Here is a 14,640-nt window from a genome sequence, read left to right on the forward strand (position 1 = left end):
AGAGTAAAATTGAAAAAAAAAAAATATCGATTTGCTAGAATGAAAAAGTAAAAGGCAAATTTTATTTTAGTATTTTTTGATTAAGTAAAAGAGGGAATACTATTGTTATTTGCCAAGTGGTGCATAATAGATTGTGAGACAAATCCCACTTATCTAAATGTGGATGGTGCTTTCATATCAAAGTGCATGGACAGGTCATCATTCTTAATTCAAGATTTAAGGGCTTAACATCTTATCCTGTTGGTAAGAAGAAAACATTCTTAATTATCCCGGGGGACAACTATCTAAGCAAAAAGATACTGTCATACATTTCAAGAGAGATTTACTTGATTTTTCAAAAAAAAAAAAAAAAAAAAATCAAGTGAAAGAGATGACATTTACTAAAAGCATCTTATTTTACGGCAAAACTAAGACTATTAGTTTTTTTTTTTTTGGTTGTGATTCACTTAGAATGAATAAGATCCTTTCACCCTTAATTAAAGGTATCAAATTTAAATTTAGTAGGAAAAGCCTCCCTCTTAAGTTGTCCCTACGCACGCAACATCAATTTAATTTACTTGGATTAGTGGCTTTCGGATAAGGGCTGAATCACAATTTTTTATTTATTCTCTTTTTTCAGTGCTAACGATTGACACCTCTTACTAAAAAATTTGGGTACATTTTTGATATCAAATGGTTAAACAATAAAGACTGGAAAATAAATACATTCAATTTTCCTTTTTTTGTTGAACTTTTTAAATCTTTTTTGAAAGAAAGGAGTACTAGCTGTACGATGCAGCGTCTTTCTTGGCTTAATCTACTGAGACCAAAAAATCTTTAGCTTAAACTACTTCCGTAATATTATATTTCAAACTCAAAGTGAACCTTTTTTTAAGATGCTTTATCTTTCTGTCTAAATCATCAAGAAATTTCGCACGATCTTTAGGAAGTCCCCTATTTAAAATCGTCTCATATAAATCGCTAAGATTTTAATTAGGAATTAACACAGAGCTTAGCATTCTTGATATCTTCTCTAATGCAAACTTTTTATATCCTTTTCACAAACATGACGGTTCCCAAGAAAACTTTTCTATTTCAGTTTTTCACCCTTTTATATCTAGTCTTTACAGTTACTTTGGTTTCCACAGAGGAGGAAGAAACAGCACTCCTAAAATGGAAAGCAACTTTCAATAACCAGAATAATTCCTTATTGGCTTCGTGGAGACAAAGTTCTAATGCATACAAAGACTGGTATGGAGTTATATGCTTTAATGGTAGGATAAACATGTTGAATATTACAAATGCTAGTGTCTTTGGTACACTCTATGATTTTCCATTTTCATCTCTCCCTTTTCTTGAGTATGTTGATCTTAGCAGGAACAATATCTCTGGCACCATCCCACCTGAAATTTGTAATCTCACTAATCTTATCTATCTTGACTTGCGTATGAATTAGATTTCAGGAACAATCCCACCACAAATCGGCTCACTATCCAAGGTTCAGACCCTCCGCCTATTTGACAACCATTTAAATGGTACCATTCCCAAAGAAATAGGTTACCTAAGGTCTCTTACTAAGCTATCTTTGGGTGCTAACTTTCTAAATGATTTTATTCCTGCTTCATTGGGGAACTTGACCAGCTTGTCTTTTTTGTATCTTTATGAAAATCAACTTTCTGGCTCCATTCCTGAAGAAATTGGTAACCTAAAGTCTCTTGTTGTGCTAGTTTTGAGTATTAACTCTCTTAGTGGTTCTATTCCTGCTTCGTTGGGTAATTTGAACAGCTTGTCTCTTTTGGATCTTTCTAGCAATAACCTTTCCGGATCTATTCCTTCTTCCATTGGAAATTTGAGAAATATGCAAGGTCTGTTTCTCCATAATAACAATCTCACCAAGGAAATTCCTTCGTCTATGTGCAATTTGACATCACTAGAACTATTGTATCTCTCAAACAACAACTTTAAGGGAAAAATTATGCAATGTTTGGGTAATATCAATGGCCTCCAAGTTTTGGCGATGTCAATGAATAATCTCAGTGGAGATATTCCTTCATCTATTTGCAATTTAACATCACTACGGATTTTAAATTTGGGTAGAAACAATCTTAAAGGAGCAATTCTGCAATGTTTTGGCAACATGAGTGCTCATCTTGAGGTTTTGGATCTACACCACAACAATCTTTTCGGGACTCTTCCAACAACTTTTAGCATTGGAAGTGTACTCAAAAGCATCAACTTCCAAGAGAATGAACTAGAGGGGAAAATCTCTATATCTTTGGCCAATTGCAAAGAGTTGCAAGTTCTTAATTTAGGAGATAATTACCTCGTTGACACATTCCCAATGTGCTTGAAAACTCTTCCAAAGCTGCAAATTTTAAGCTTGAGATCGAATAAATTGCATGGCCCTATTAGAACTTCTGGGAATGAAACCATGTTTTATGAGCTTCGAATCCTTGATCTCTCTTACAATGCCTTCACAGGAAACTTACCAATGAGTTTGTTTCAACATTTGAAAGCCATGAGGAAAATTGATCAAACAATGAAGGCACCAACATATCTTACTATAAATGTTGGAGTAGGACATTACCGCGATCCTTTGACAATTGCAACCAAGGGACAGGAGCTTGAACTTATTGGAATTTTGACTGTTTACACTGATATTGATCTTTCAAGCAACAGATTTGAAGGATGCTATGTATGGGTTGAATACACCAAAGCAATATTTTTTTCCATAAACTATAATTTGAAGCTTATTATATTGAAGTCCAAGAGCCGCTTGATTGGAAACACGATGTATGTAATTGCAAACTTGTTGGTTAACTTAATTACTTCATTCAAAAGACATGAAAGTACAGGAAAATGCAGTTACCGCACTACTCAACTCATTAGTTAATGACATCAACAAGTGTTCGAGTGCAAAAAAGAAAACTCTGCCGCTACACTGTATTTTTTAGCCTTTCAGTGATCAAGGATGATAAGATGAAGATTGGGAGGTATGGGGCTATAATATATAAAATTCACTATCATCATATCATATTATACTAAGAGTGGAAAGCTCCTATCTTCAAAGTTAGATTACAATCTTGCCCCTGCTCTAATTAAAATGTAATAAAACATAAAACATCTTAAATAGTACCTATTAAATAGTTATATTATATTAAAAGTTGAGTGAATTCTATTCTTAAGAAAAAAAAAACTTTCATTAATAAAATCAAATGCATTGAACCAGATAAATTATAAATGAATTGATTCATCTCCCAATAATTAATAGGCATAACACATAAACAAGCCCTTAAACTTGGCCTCAACTAGCAAGTATGTCCTTCAACTTTGGGTGTGTACAAGTAGGCACCTCAACTTGAATAAAGTTGAACACGTAAACACAAATGCTGACATGGCATTGAAGTGGCCCTCCAAAATTTATGTGCCGTGTCATCATTTGTGTTAATGTGTTCAACTTTATACAAGTTGAGGTGCCTACTTGTGCACACTCAAAGTTGGAGGGCATACTTGCCAGCTGAAGCCAAGTTTAAGTGTCCGTTTATGCATTGTGCCTTATAGCTATACAAATCCATATTTTCTTGATGGCATTTTAGAAAACTTTTTCACGTTCCAATATTTATTAGTTTGATCCTCTAAGCTTCTTCTCGGTTGTCAATGTGCGATTTATGTCAAGCCTAAATAATAAAATTGAACGGTCATTAATTCCTTTAAAGACTGTTAATTGCTATCCAGCCAAGTTTCTCTTCGTTAATAATCATATCATGGATAAGTCAAAGAGTTAATTAGAACTCTTAAATTGTATTGTGTTGTACAATATCCAATCGGTTAAAAAGAAGCCAAGAGTCATTACTCTTAAATGAAAAAGAGAAGTCTAGAGGCATTACTCGTGAATTAACATCTGTTTTTTGACCAAAACAATTCAATGGCCACATTAGTAATTACCATTTAATTGTCAATCAATTCTTGCCTAAGAGAACTTAACAATCACATTTTAATATATATATATATATATATATATATATATATATATATATATATATATATATTAACGTTGTGGTTAGTCATTAGGCATTGTTGGGAAAAGTGACTTTATTTTGAGAAAATATTATGGTTCTCATTTTTTCTTTACAATTGAGTTTTAGAGTACTTTTTAGCTTCATTATATTGTTTACTTTTTCGTTATTCAAACTGGATGATGCTATTTTTTTATAAGAGTGTAAAGCTGGAGATGAAGATTGAAATTTGATGTACCAATTATATATGGGTAAATCTTTCCCTTTTTTTTGTGTGTTCCAGGATTATTGTCCTTCTTTATTCTCCATTTTCCCTTGTTTGGTGGCGGGAATGTTTAGGTTCCGCATCTTTTGAACAGTATAAAACTAATTAGTTTTCCCGACTATTTATACTTCAATAACATAATGAAAATTTTCATGATTTGTTGTATTTTATCTCTTCAGATACAAATTTCATTTTGAGTTATGTCTATTTTTGGACTTTTAATTTTTGCATTTTGTGTATGGAAGATGTGATGAACGCATTTGGTCTTTCTTTCTGATTTAATAATGATAAAAAAATTCTTTCCTTTGAGTTTTAATCTTTCAGCAATTGCTATTCTCATTTTAGATTTACCTATCCTCTTTTTTTCCCCTCTATTTTTTCTTTTTGATGGAAACATTTAGGTTGCACAGCTTTTGAGCCAGCAAACTTTCTTTCCCCTCATTTATCAAGTACCATTTTTTAAAATTTCAAAAGCCTATAAGAAAGTAGTCAAAAAAGATTTGCCATGAATTGTTTCATCATAAATAGCAAAAAATAAAATAAGAAACTTGACTGAGAATTTTGTGTTAACATTAATGATTGTAAATTTAAGGTTTACCTACATAGAAAGAACTTTGCAACAATGAATATTATCTATGAATCAATAACGTGACTTTCTACTTTGCGGTTATAACATTTTTTGGACTTTAAATTTTTGCATATTGTGTATGGGAAGTATACTGAGCACATTGTATGATTTTGTTTTAAATTTATTGGTGATAAATAATTCCTTTTCTATTAATTTCAATTCCATAAATTGCACTGTAATTAATCAATTATAGAATATATTGTTCAAGAAAAATTTAAAAAGAAAAAGAAGATCGAACTAAAGAAAGGACTCAGCAAGTACTTTGGTTTGAGTATGTTTGTAATGAGATAATTTTAATAGAACATGCTATACTCCTTCCTTACCTTATCCAAAATCTTTTCTTTATTGTTAAATTATTTGCTATATTAATCATCTAAATTTGAATAGTGTTTTAAGGCATGATGAAACAACAAGAAGATTTGAGATGTAGTCATACTGAAAATATAAATATAATGTTCATCAATAGGAGTCATAGTCACGATTGAGCAAGTAAAACGTCGAAGTGGAATATGCACCAAGGATTTCGTCTATAAGGAAGAATTAGTTAGGTAAGGTTAAGTACACACATATCATATGTGGCACTTAGTTACGTCAAAATTTATCTCATTAAACATCATTGTTCATCAAATTCGGCTTTGTATTTTCTTTCTTCGAATTTTCAATTACTCTTTTTCATGTTTTAATGTATCTATCTATATTGTTTAAAAAATCTATATTAATTGAATTGGGACACGTCCAAGAACTCGTATAATACTAAAAGGGAATTTTTACTGATTGTAGCTTCTTTTAAGACCTAATTATTAATAATAACTATTCTTTTATTTAATTATAATTAGTAGCTAATTCACTTTTCTAAATTACAATTGATAACTATATCAAAATACATACCCAAATACATATATCGTTCTCTGTTCCCACTCACTATCCATTTCAGATTTTCCATCCTCTCAAAACCCTAAAAAACTTTCTCTCTCCCTCCTCACTACAACCGCTGCCGCCACAGTCCCGGAGCCGCGGCGACGACTCTAGCAAATCCCAACCAAAACAACCGCCTCTCTCTCTCTCTCTCTCTCTCTCCCCCCTCCCCCCCCCCCCCCCCCCCCTCTTCTCTCATCTGGACCGGCTTTGAACATTTGAAGACGAACCTCAGCGTCGCCGTAGATGGCAGCATGAAATGGCAGAGAGAATCAAATCTACTTCCAGATCTGGTCGATCTCCGGCGTCGGCGCATCCAAATATAACTAATTCACTCGCAGGCCAACTGATCTTCCACATATTATACATCATCATTAATCTTCTTTTGTTTATGTAGCTGGCTCAGATCTGCGGATTTGAGTGTTCTTTGTATTTTTTGAGTGTATTTGGCTAAATATATGAGCAATGTATATCTCAGATATGGTGGGAAATGGCTCAGATCTGCGGATTTGAGTGTTTTTTGTATTTTTTGAGTGTTTTTTGTACTTTTTGAGTGTTTTTGTTAACAGTGTATTTGGCTAAATATATGAATAGTGTATTTGGTTGAAACTATGAACATATGTATTTGGCTGAATATATGAACAGTGTTTTCAAATACACGGAAATTTCAATGTATTTGGCTTCATATGCAGTTTGAATGTACACAATGTATTTGAAATTTTGTTGAAATGGCATCAAATACAACGAAAACCAATAAATGTAGCTGCAGAATCAATATATATTTGAAAACAAACAAATACACCCATTAAAATACATATGTTCACTAAATAGTAGTTATGGTTGGTAATATTGAAACGGTAGCTACTAAAGGTAAGGAACTACTAAAGGGTAGTTATTCATGTGAGTTTACCTACTAAAAGTGGGAAGATCCATCTTTAAAGTTGGATTACTGTTTTGTCCCTGCAGTAAATCAAAATGTAATAAATCATCTAATTAATAGTATTATCTTAATTACATAAAGATTGAATTACAAGTTCAGCAATTAAATAATTATTTCTTTATATCCTATCTTATCTTATATATATATAATATAAAGCTAGGAAAAAGAGAAGTGATGTGGCACATCTCTTTGGCCAGGAAACTCATTTATCTTCTTTTTTTTTTTTTTTTTTTTTTTTTTGAGTTTTTCCTCATTATTTTCCTCTTTATCTTAATTTAAAAAGCCTAAAAATACCTACATAATTATTTAGTTAAAGCGGAAAGCAGTTACTAAAATGAAAGATGAAGTCATTACTTTCAAAACGTTTTCCTGAATGCATTACTTTGAAAGATAAAAGATGAAAAGTCATTACTTTTCCAAACGTTTTCCCCTTATTTACTGTATTACATTAACCATCTTCCTATTATTTATCCCATAACATAAACCCGTCAATGTTTTTAAAAAGTACGTTTCATCTTTACAAATATAATGAAGAACCAATTTTTAACCAATGTCATTGTTAGCACTAATTAAATTCTATAGAAAGTGATGCAAAAGTGTCCGTTAATCTCCATCAATGACATGCTGGTGGAATGCGGAGGCCGCTGCCAACTCCTTCGAATGGAAGTAGCAAACAAGAAGATAAGGTGAAGATAATAAGATAGTAAATATTTTATAATATTCATAAAATGTTAAATTTGTGATTTTCCCGGTATTAGGATGAGGTTATTAAAAGGAAGATTTTAGTGAGAGACTGCATAAGTGATTCACGATGGTAAATGAAATATCTAGCTTCCCTGGTACCTTTTATAAATCAAGAGTTCAAGAAAAACTTAGGACCTTTGGCTGGTGAAAGAGTGCAACACCATAGGCAGTGTCAATGGTACAGGAGAAGATTTAGACTGCCTGAGAAAATAAAGGTCAATTTACGGTCACAACATACAGACGTATTTTTTATTTCTTTTTCTCAATCTTTTTTTTTTCACATTTTCTCATGTACTCCGAGCTTGTTTCCATTATTACATACAAGCGAAAAATAGAGGACACACATTTCAATTTTCTTATTTAGAAGATTTCTAATTTAACTTCATACTAGAGAATGAAGGAATGTACTACATTAATAGCTGCCTCTACGTTAAATTATGGACTAATAATTTTTTGTTCACGTAAAGCAATACAATATTTGTCAATTCAGATTGTTACGTGTTTAAGAAGCAGTACTTTAAGTGCAAAAACTGATTTGTAAATAAACACTTACGCCGAAGAAAAGCTATTCAATATTACATCTTATAAAGGGAAAAAAAAAATAACATGAAGATAAAGATTGAAAGGAAGGTACCATGTAATTCTCATAGAAAGGAAATCAGTAGTAATTTTTTGGAACTTCTTGTCATTTACAAAAAATAAAATTAAAGAGTTAATTTAATTTAGACGACAGCACGAAGCGCGAGCAAATTTACTAGTATATATATATATATATATATATAATTGCAGGCACTTGGCCCAGTGACGTGGCAGCCTCATTGCCCACTAATAACATTTATCTTTTTCCTCATAATTTTGCCTCTTTCCATCTTAAAATAAGAAGAAGAAAAAATTGAAACTAAGAAAATTAAACAGTCGCCTTCATGTGTCGCTTTGTGGACACCCGATTAAGAAAATAACCGTCCCTTGCCTTTAGCCTGCTATGTACACTCGAATGAAACCACAACATGAAAAAAGGCATTAAAAGAAGGAGAAAAAGTGTTTCCGAAACTGCCACCCCTATAAACAGTTTAAAGTATCTGGATATGTTTGCATCTTAAAAGGCTAGCCTATGGTGGTCGTGGAATACAACGTTATATTTTAGGATGAACAGTCAGTGCCTGTCGCCATGCTCCGGAAATGTCGAAATGGGCTGCATATCACAGTGTGGTTACGCCTCTGAGATTGTTGTGTTGCAAACACATTAATTGTTCTTAAAAAAGAATGAAGAAATTCATTCAAAAAAACATAAAAAAGAGAAGAACCAAATGGAACCTACAGCGAAGATGTGCATACATATAACAACGTGGATCAAGTCACAATCATTCATGGATGATTACAACCAAGCGGCTAGAACCGTTATTAATTTCTTGGCATGCCAGCCTCCAACAACTTCGACATGCATCTTCTTGCTCCGGTGTTTGTTGTACTAATTAAGCATTTTTCCTAGTATATTATCTTCGTATTATTTTGTATCCGGTATTTTTTGTTGGATATATGATATTTAGCACTCATTCTTCTTCTGCAACTGTACATTTTTTTTTTATATATATACAGTATAAGTTTGTCAAAGTGTATATGGAATCCTATTATAGTTTGCCTTCATTCATATATGTGAATGAAGCATTTCATACTATGCACTTTGTTTATCGTTATAATTATGACAGATGATCTTATTTGTTCTATATATTGTGTATGATTAGATTCTTTTTCCTATGGTCGTAAGGATTGGTGATAATTTATGGCCCTCTCTGGAGTTCCGTGGATATATTATATATGCTGCAACCAATTAAGTAAACGTACACATACGATGAGTATGCCAATGCTGCTATTTCCTTAAATCTCGGCATTATCAATCTATTCCTTTCTCTGACGGTCCTCAGGGTTGCTGAAAGTTTAAGAGGTACACCTATCTTCCTGCATGTTTTTTTGTTTTTGTTTTCTTACATTGCTTTTCTTCAATATGTCATGCATACTTTGGTTTATTACCCATTTTACAAATTACTCTCTTAAATGAAACTGAATTCCTTACTTGTATTCATTCTGGAAGTCAAAATAAAAGTAAGTTTCATTTGCTCCATATATAAAAGACTTCAAAACTGACTATATTTTCTCCCACTTATATGGACACGAAATCTCTGAATGGGTAAATGGGTGTATCCATTTAAATACATGGATTGTTCTTATCATTAAGTAACAATTAATAGTTGGAAAATCATATTCTTTGTCACATTCAAATATATGGATTCTTATATACTGAAGTGGATGACGGATTTTTAATTAACTGCTCTAACAATTGACAAGTAATGTGGAATTTGAATAATTTGAGTTCTTACTTTGAAGTTGTTCTTAGTTTTCGTCTTCCCCCTTCCCCCCTTTTAGGTTTGTAGGATGTAGGATGGTTTAAAAACTTATATGAGGACAGAGGACAAAAATAATGAAGATTTGAGCCAAGTTGTTAGAGTTTGACATTTTTCTTTAATTTTAATGCTGATACATTGCGAGTTGGTGCGTATTATTTGTGTTCAAATCTTGTTTCATAAGTATATGTTTTTTGGTATGTATGGGAGTTGGGATTGAGTCGTAATATCATTGTATGTGACTTATTAGAACATCTATGGTTTTAATTATTAATTAGTAGCATCCATTTCAATAATGGATGTGTTAACCATTTCCATGGTGCTTCATAGGGTGTTCATGGATCGTTTTGAGTCGGTTTTTGATTAAAACCAAAATCAAATCAATTCAATCGATTTTTTAATTACTAAAGTCAAATCAAATCAAATATAATATATATTCATCAGTTTAATTGTTGTCGATTTGGTTCGGTTTTTTGATTTTTAGTGATATTACTCTCTTTCACTTTATTTCTTTTAGGGAATATTTTCCATCCTTTTCCAACTTATAATTAATTAATTATTACCCTTTCATTGTGGGAGCTACTTTCATGGATTATGGGAAAATGTCTTACGATCTATAAAGCTTTAATCAAGTGAATAAAGTTTATAAAAAAATACAATCTTTTTAGGTAAATTTCATAGCTGTTTCTTTGACTATATTCATGTCTTTTTCTCTACCATATTTGACTTCAAAAAACTCATATCCATTAGAAATCAATTTAAAACAAATCAAAAAAAACGTACAACTACATCAATTGAAAATCATATAATTACCAAAAAATAACATATAAATGAATCACCCAAATATAAAAATAGGGTAAAATCTAAAAAATAGAAAAGAACAAATAGCATTTGGAAACAACTATTATCATACACAAAGTAACACAGCAAGATATTACCAAAAAAAATGCAAATAGGGTAAATGGAATTACATTCTAAGTAACAATAAATTCTAGCCCAAACAAATTTTAAAGAAATGAAGAACTGAAAAAAAAAAAAAAAAAAAAGAACCCAGAGAAATTGACCTAACGTCAAAAGAAATGACAATGAATAGCGCATGAAACTCCGATTTAATACAATGACACTTAGAAAAAGAAGGTAACAAAATTACACTGATTTTTTTCTCCAGAATTGCTCCAACTAAATATGCATTAGGGTGATATTTTTGGTTGATAATTATGTACAGTTCAAAAATGTGGCACCTAAATGTTGTCATCATAAAACAATGAAAAAATAGAGAAATAAAGAACAACAATCTTAAAACACAAAAAAAAAAAAAAAAAAAAAAAAAGCAAAAAAGGGACATACCTACTGATCCCCGAAAATCCATTAACGTTGAAGGGTGTAGTATTTTCACCCATACATATTGGGGACATCAGTATTTTAACCTGCATCTCAAATTACACTATAAGCAAAATTCAGCGTTAGTATTGGAAAAGTAAATAACATAATGAAGCTATCCAAAGTACTTTAAAACTCAATTAAAAGAAAAGATGAGGACGATAAATAATTTTCTCCAAGTAAAACCACTTTCCCAACAATAGCTAATGACTAATAAGAAGGTTTATATACACCATTGAGTTTTTCTAGACAAGAAATAATTGTTAATTTAATAGTAATGACTAACGTGGCCATTGAATTCTCGCCAATAACGGTTGTTAATTTAAGAATAATTACTCTTGACTTCTCTTTCACATTTAAAATTAATGACTGTTGGTTCTCTTTTACCGGATGTTCCAAAGGGACATGGTTTTTGCACTTTGAACATAATTTAAAAAGAAAAAAAATAATTGAAAAAAGATTTTAACAAAAATAAATAGGTTTGTTGGCCTTTAATAGAAGAGAAGGGTAATAGTCGAATGTAGTCTATGTAGAGTCATTACAACTCTTCAGATTCTTCCGTTTTCAGTCCAATGAGGGAGTGTATACGGTAAAAATCGGATGTGAACCAAACCGGTGGAACGGGAACCGGAGGAGGGAATAGGAACGCGCCGGATGCTATTCGCCCTTAGCCGGAACAATGCTTAGGCCGAAGCTGAGTAAGTTCACCGACTGATCTGCCTTCTGCATCGTTGAAATGGCCAAGCCCGAGGACTCGGGCTTTCATGGCCGTTGGTCCGAGTTGTCGTTGGTCCGAGTTGCCGTTGGTCCGCGTGGCCGTTTGTCCGTGTGACCGTTGCAGTCGATCCACGCGCCAGTAACGTCCAGTCATGGTCAACTGCCCACTATGCGTGTGTCAGACGGCCCCGTCAGTCTAATCCCACCAAATCCGTGCAGAACAGTCCTTGTTATTATTATTTTATTAGTTCATATTGTATGGGAACCATGGGAGTGAGACTATAAATAGAGCACATCCCCCTCCTTTGAGGGGGTTGGCTCCTTTCATTTTCCAAGAACACCTGTAGTATAAGGATTCATATATACAATTTCCCTCTTAATATTTGATTAGGCCGAGGCCGCTGGTTGCTATTATTATTGTGTTTCTCCCCTCAAGTGTCTCACATTATTCACAAACGCTTACATTATTAGCAAATTGCCATCAGTAGCCGTTTTACTAAGAAGCTCTCGAATACTTATTTTCTCTATCTAATACACATCAAGATCCAAGCACATATCCTATACCCACTTACAAATTTAATTGATTATCTGAATCCGGGATAAACAGTTTGGCGCCCACCGTGGGGCTAGGATAATAGTGGCTTTTGGCCCTTATTTCTACCATATTCATTAAAACCAAAAACGTCCCTACCCATCCCTGTGAAAATGGATCAAATGGCTGACGTCGAACAGTCCGGTCATATCAATAACGCCGAAATTGTGGCGGAAAACGAGGAAAGCGGACTACGGGCATTGCCAAATCCCGCTGACCCGAACCCCGTCGATTCAAGGGAGGGGCTCAACCGGAAAAACACCGTGGATCAAGAGAATGCCACCCTACCAGCCACTGATCCTCTAAATACTCACAACTCCGCTACATTGTCCCGGGATCGGGGCCGGAGAAAACCGGACGCATCAAACGACGGTGTTAACTTACGTTTAATTTTTGAAATGTTGCAGGAACAGAGAGCGGCAATCGCCGAGCAAGGGATAGCAATCGCTCAGCTGCAGAGCGGAAAGGATGAAGCAGGGCCGGGAAAGGCAAAGGGCACTGCCAAAATCGGAAGAAACGAGGCGTGAGTGGTCGAGAGCGACGGCTCAGGAGCCGGCTCCTCTACTGAGGTCCTGAAGATGCTCGAAACTTTGGAAAAACGGGTGGATTCGACCGAAAAGAGGGTCGAGACATACAATTCTCGGGTGGACCAGATACCGGGGGCTCCACCTTTACTGAAGGGGCCGAATTCGAAAAGGTACATCCAAAGGCCTTTTCCACCAAGTGCGGCCCCGAAACTGATCCCAAAGAGGTTCAAAATGCCCGACATACAGAAGTATGACGGCACCACGGACCCACACGAGCACGTGACCTCATATACTTGTGCCATAAAGGGCAATGATATGGAGGAAGATGAGATCGAGTCGGTGTTGCTGAAGAAATTCGGAGAAACTCTGTCGAAGGGAGCGTTGACGTGGTATGACCACCTACCCAAGCACTCGATCACTTCTTTCGAAATGCTCGCCGATGCCTTCGTAAAAGCACATGCCGGTGCCATAAAGGTACAGGCCCGTAAGGCCGATATCTTCCGAATAACTCAAAGGGACGATGATGTCACGACCCAACTAGGGGCCGTGACGAGTACCCGATACTTGTACCGAGCACCCCTTGTCTATCGTTTTGCCTTTACCTCTTAGCAAGCCGTATAAACGGTGCCATATTTTTTTTTTGAACATTAACATTAGCAGCGTCATTATGGACATAGACTAGTAAACTTCGTTATCACTTTATACAACAACATTAACATGCTAAAACACCATATATCTAACTGTACCTGACTGACTGTACATATCTGTCTACGAGCCTCTAGACATAGTACGCTTATACATAGAAAGGGCCGAGTACTGTCGTGCCCGAGAATACATACACAAAATAGTACCACTGAAGTGAGGCTCCGGAACAACTGGAGCGCTGTAGAGTACCGCTGGTAGAGCTCCTAAGGATCAAGTCCACCTGTCCGCTGACCTGCGCGGCATGAAACGCAGCGTCCACAAGAAGGGACGTCAGTACGAATAGTGTACCGAGTATGTAAGACATGGAAGATAACACCAACAATAACATAGTGTATAATTAATAATGTCATGGAGTCATAGGACATAGAAAATAGAACTTATACCATGTCATGTATTATCATATCGTATCATATCTTATCTTGTCTTGTCGTAGCATATCGCGTTATAGTATATCGTGTCATAGTATGTCAGGCTATAGTATATCATATCATAGTTCATCATATCATAGCATAGCATGTTATAGCGTGTCGTGTCATAACATAGCGTGTCATAGCATGTCTCACCATAGATTAGCATGTCATATCATGTCCTGTCGTGGTAGATCATAGCATATCATGTCATAGTATAGCTTACCATAGCATATCTTATCATAGCATGTCTGGTCATGACATGGTAAGTCATATCATAGCGCCGAGCAATGTCGGCTCACCCACATAGCGCCGATATACACCGGCTCACCCATATATCCCGCGTCCGGGCACCCCGCGTCCGGGATGATAAGCCAGCTGATCAGGTAGCAATGAAACATGTTTCCCTTCCCATTCCAGGTTCAT

At 34.6% G+C, this 14,640-nt stretch overlaps 1 pseudogene; it reads left to right on the forward strand.

Moving 5' to 3' along the window:
- Window positions 1-1,045: 1,045 nt before the first annotated feature.
- On the forward strand, window positions 1,046-2,872 carry LOC132601996 (MDIS1-interacting receptor like kinase 2-like; annotated as a pseudogene).
- Window positions 2,873-14,640: the final 11,768 nt, after the last annotated feature.

Source organism: Lycium barbarum, chromosome 7, assembly GCF_019175385.1.
Source record: "Lycium barbarum isolate Lr01 chromosome 7, ASM1917538v2, whole genome shotgun sequence".
Taxonomy (NCBI): Eukaryota; Viridiplantae; Streptophyta; class Magnoliopsida; order Solanales; family Solanaceae; genus Lycium; species Lycium barbarum.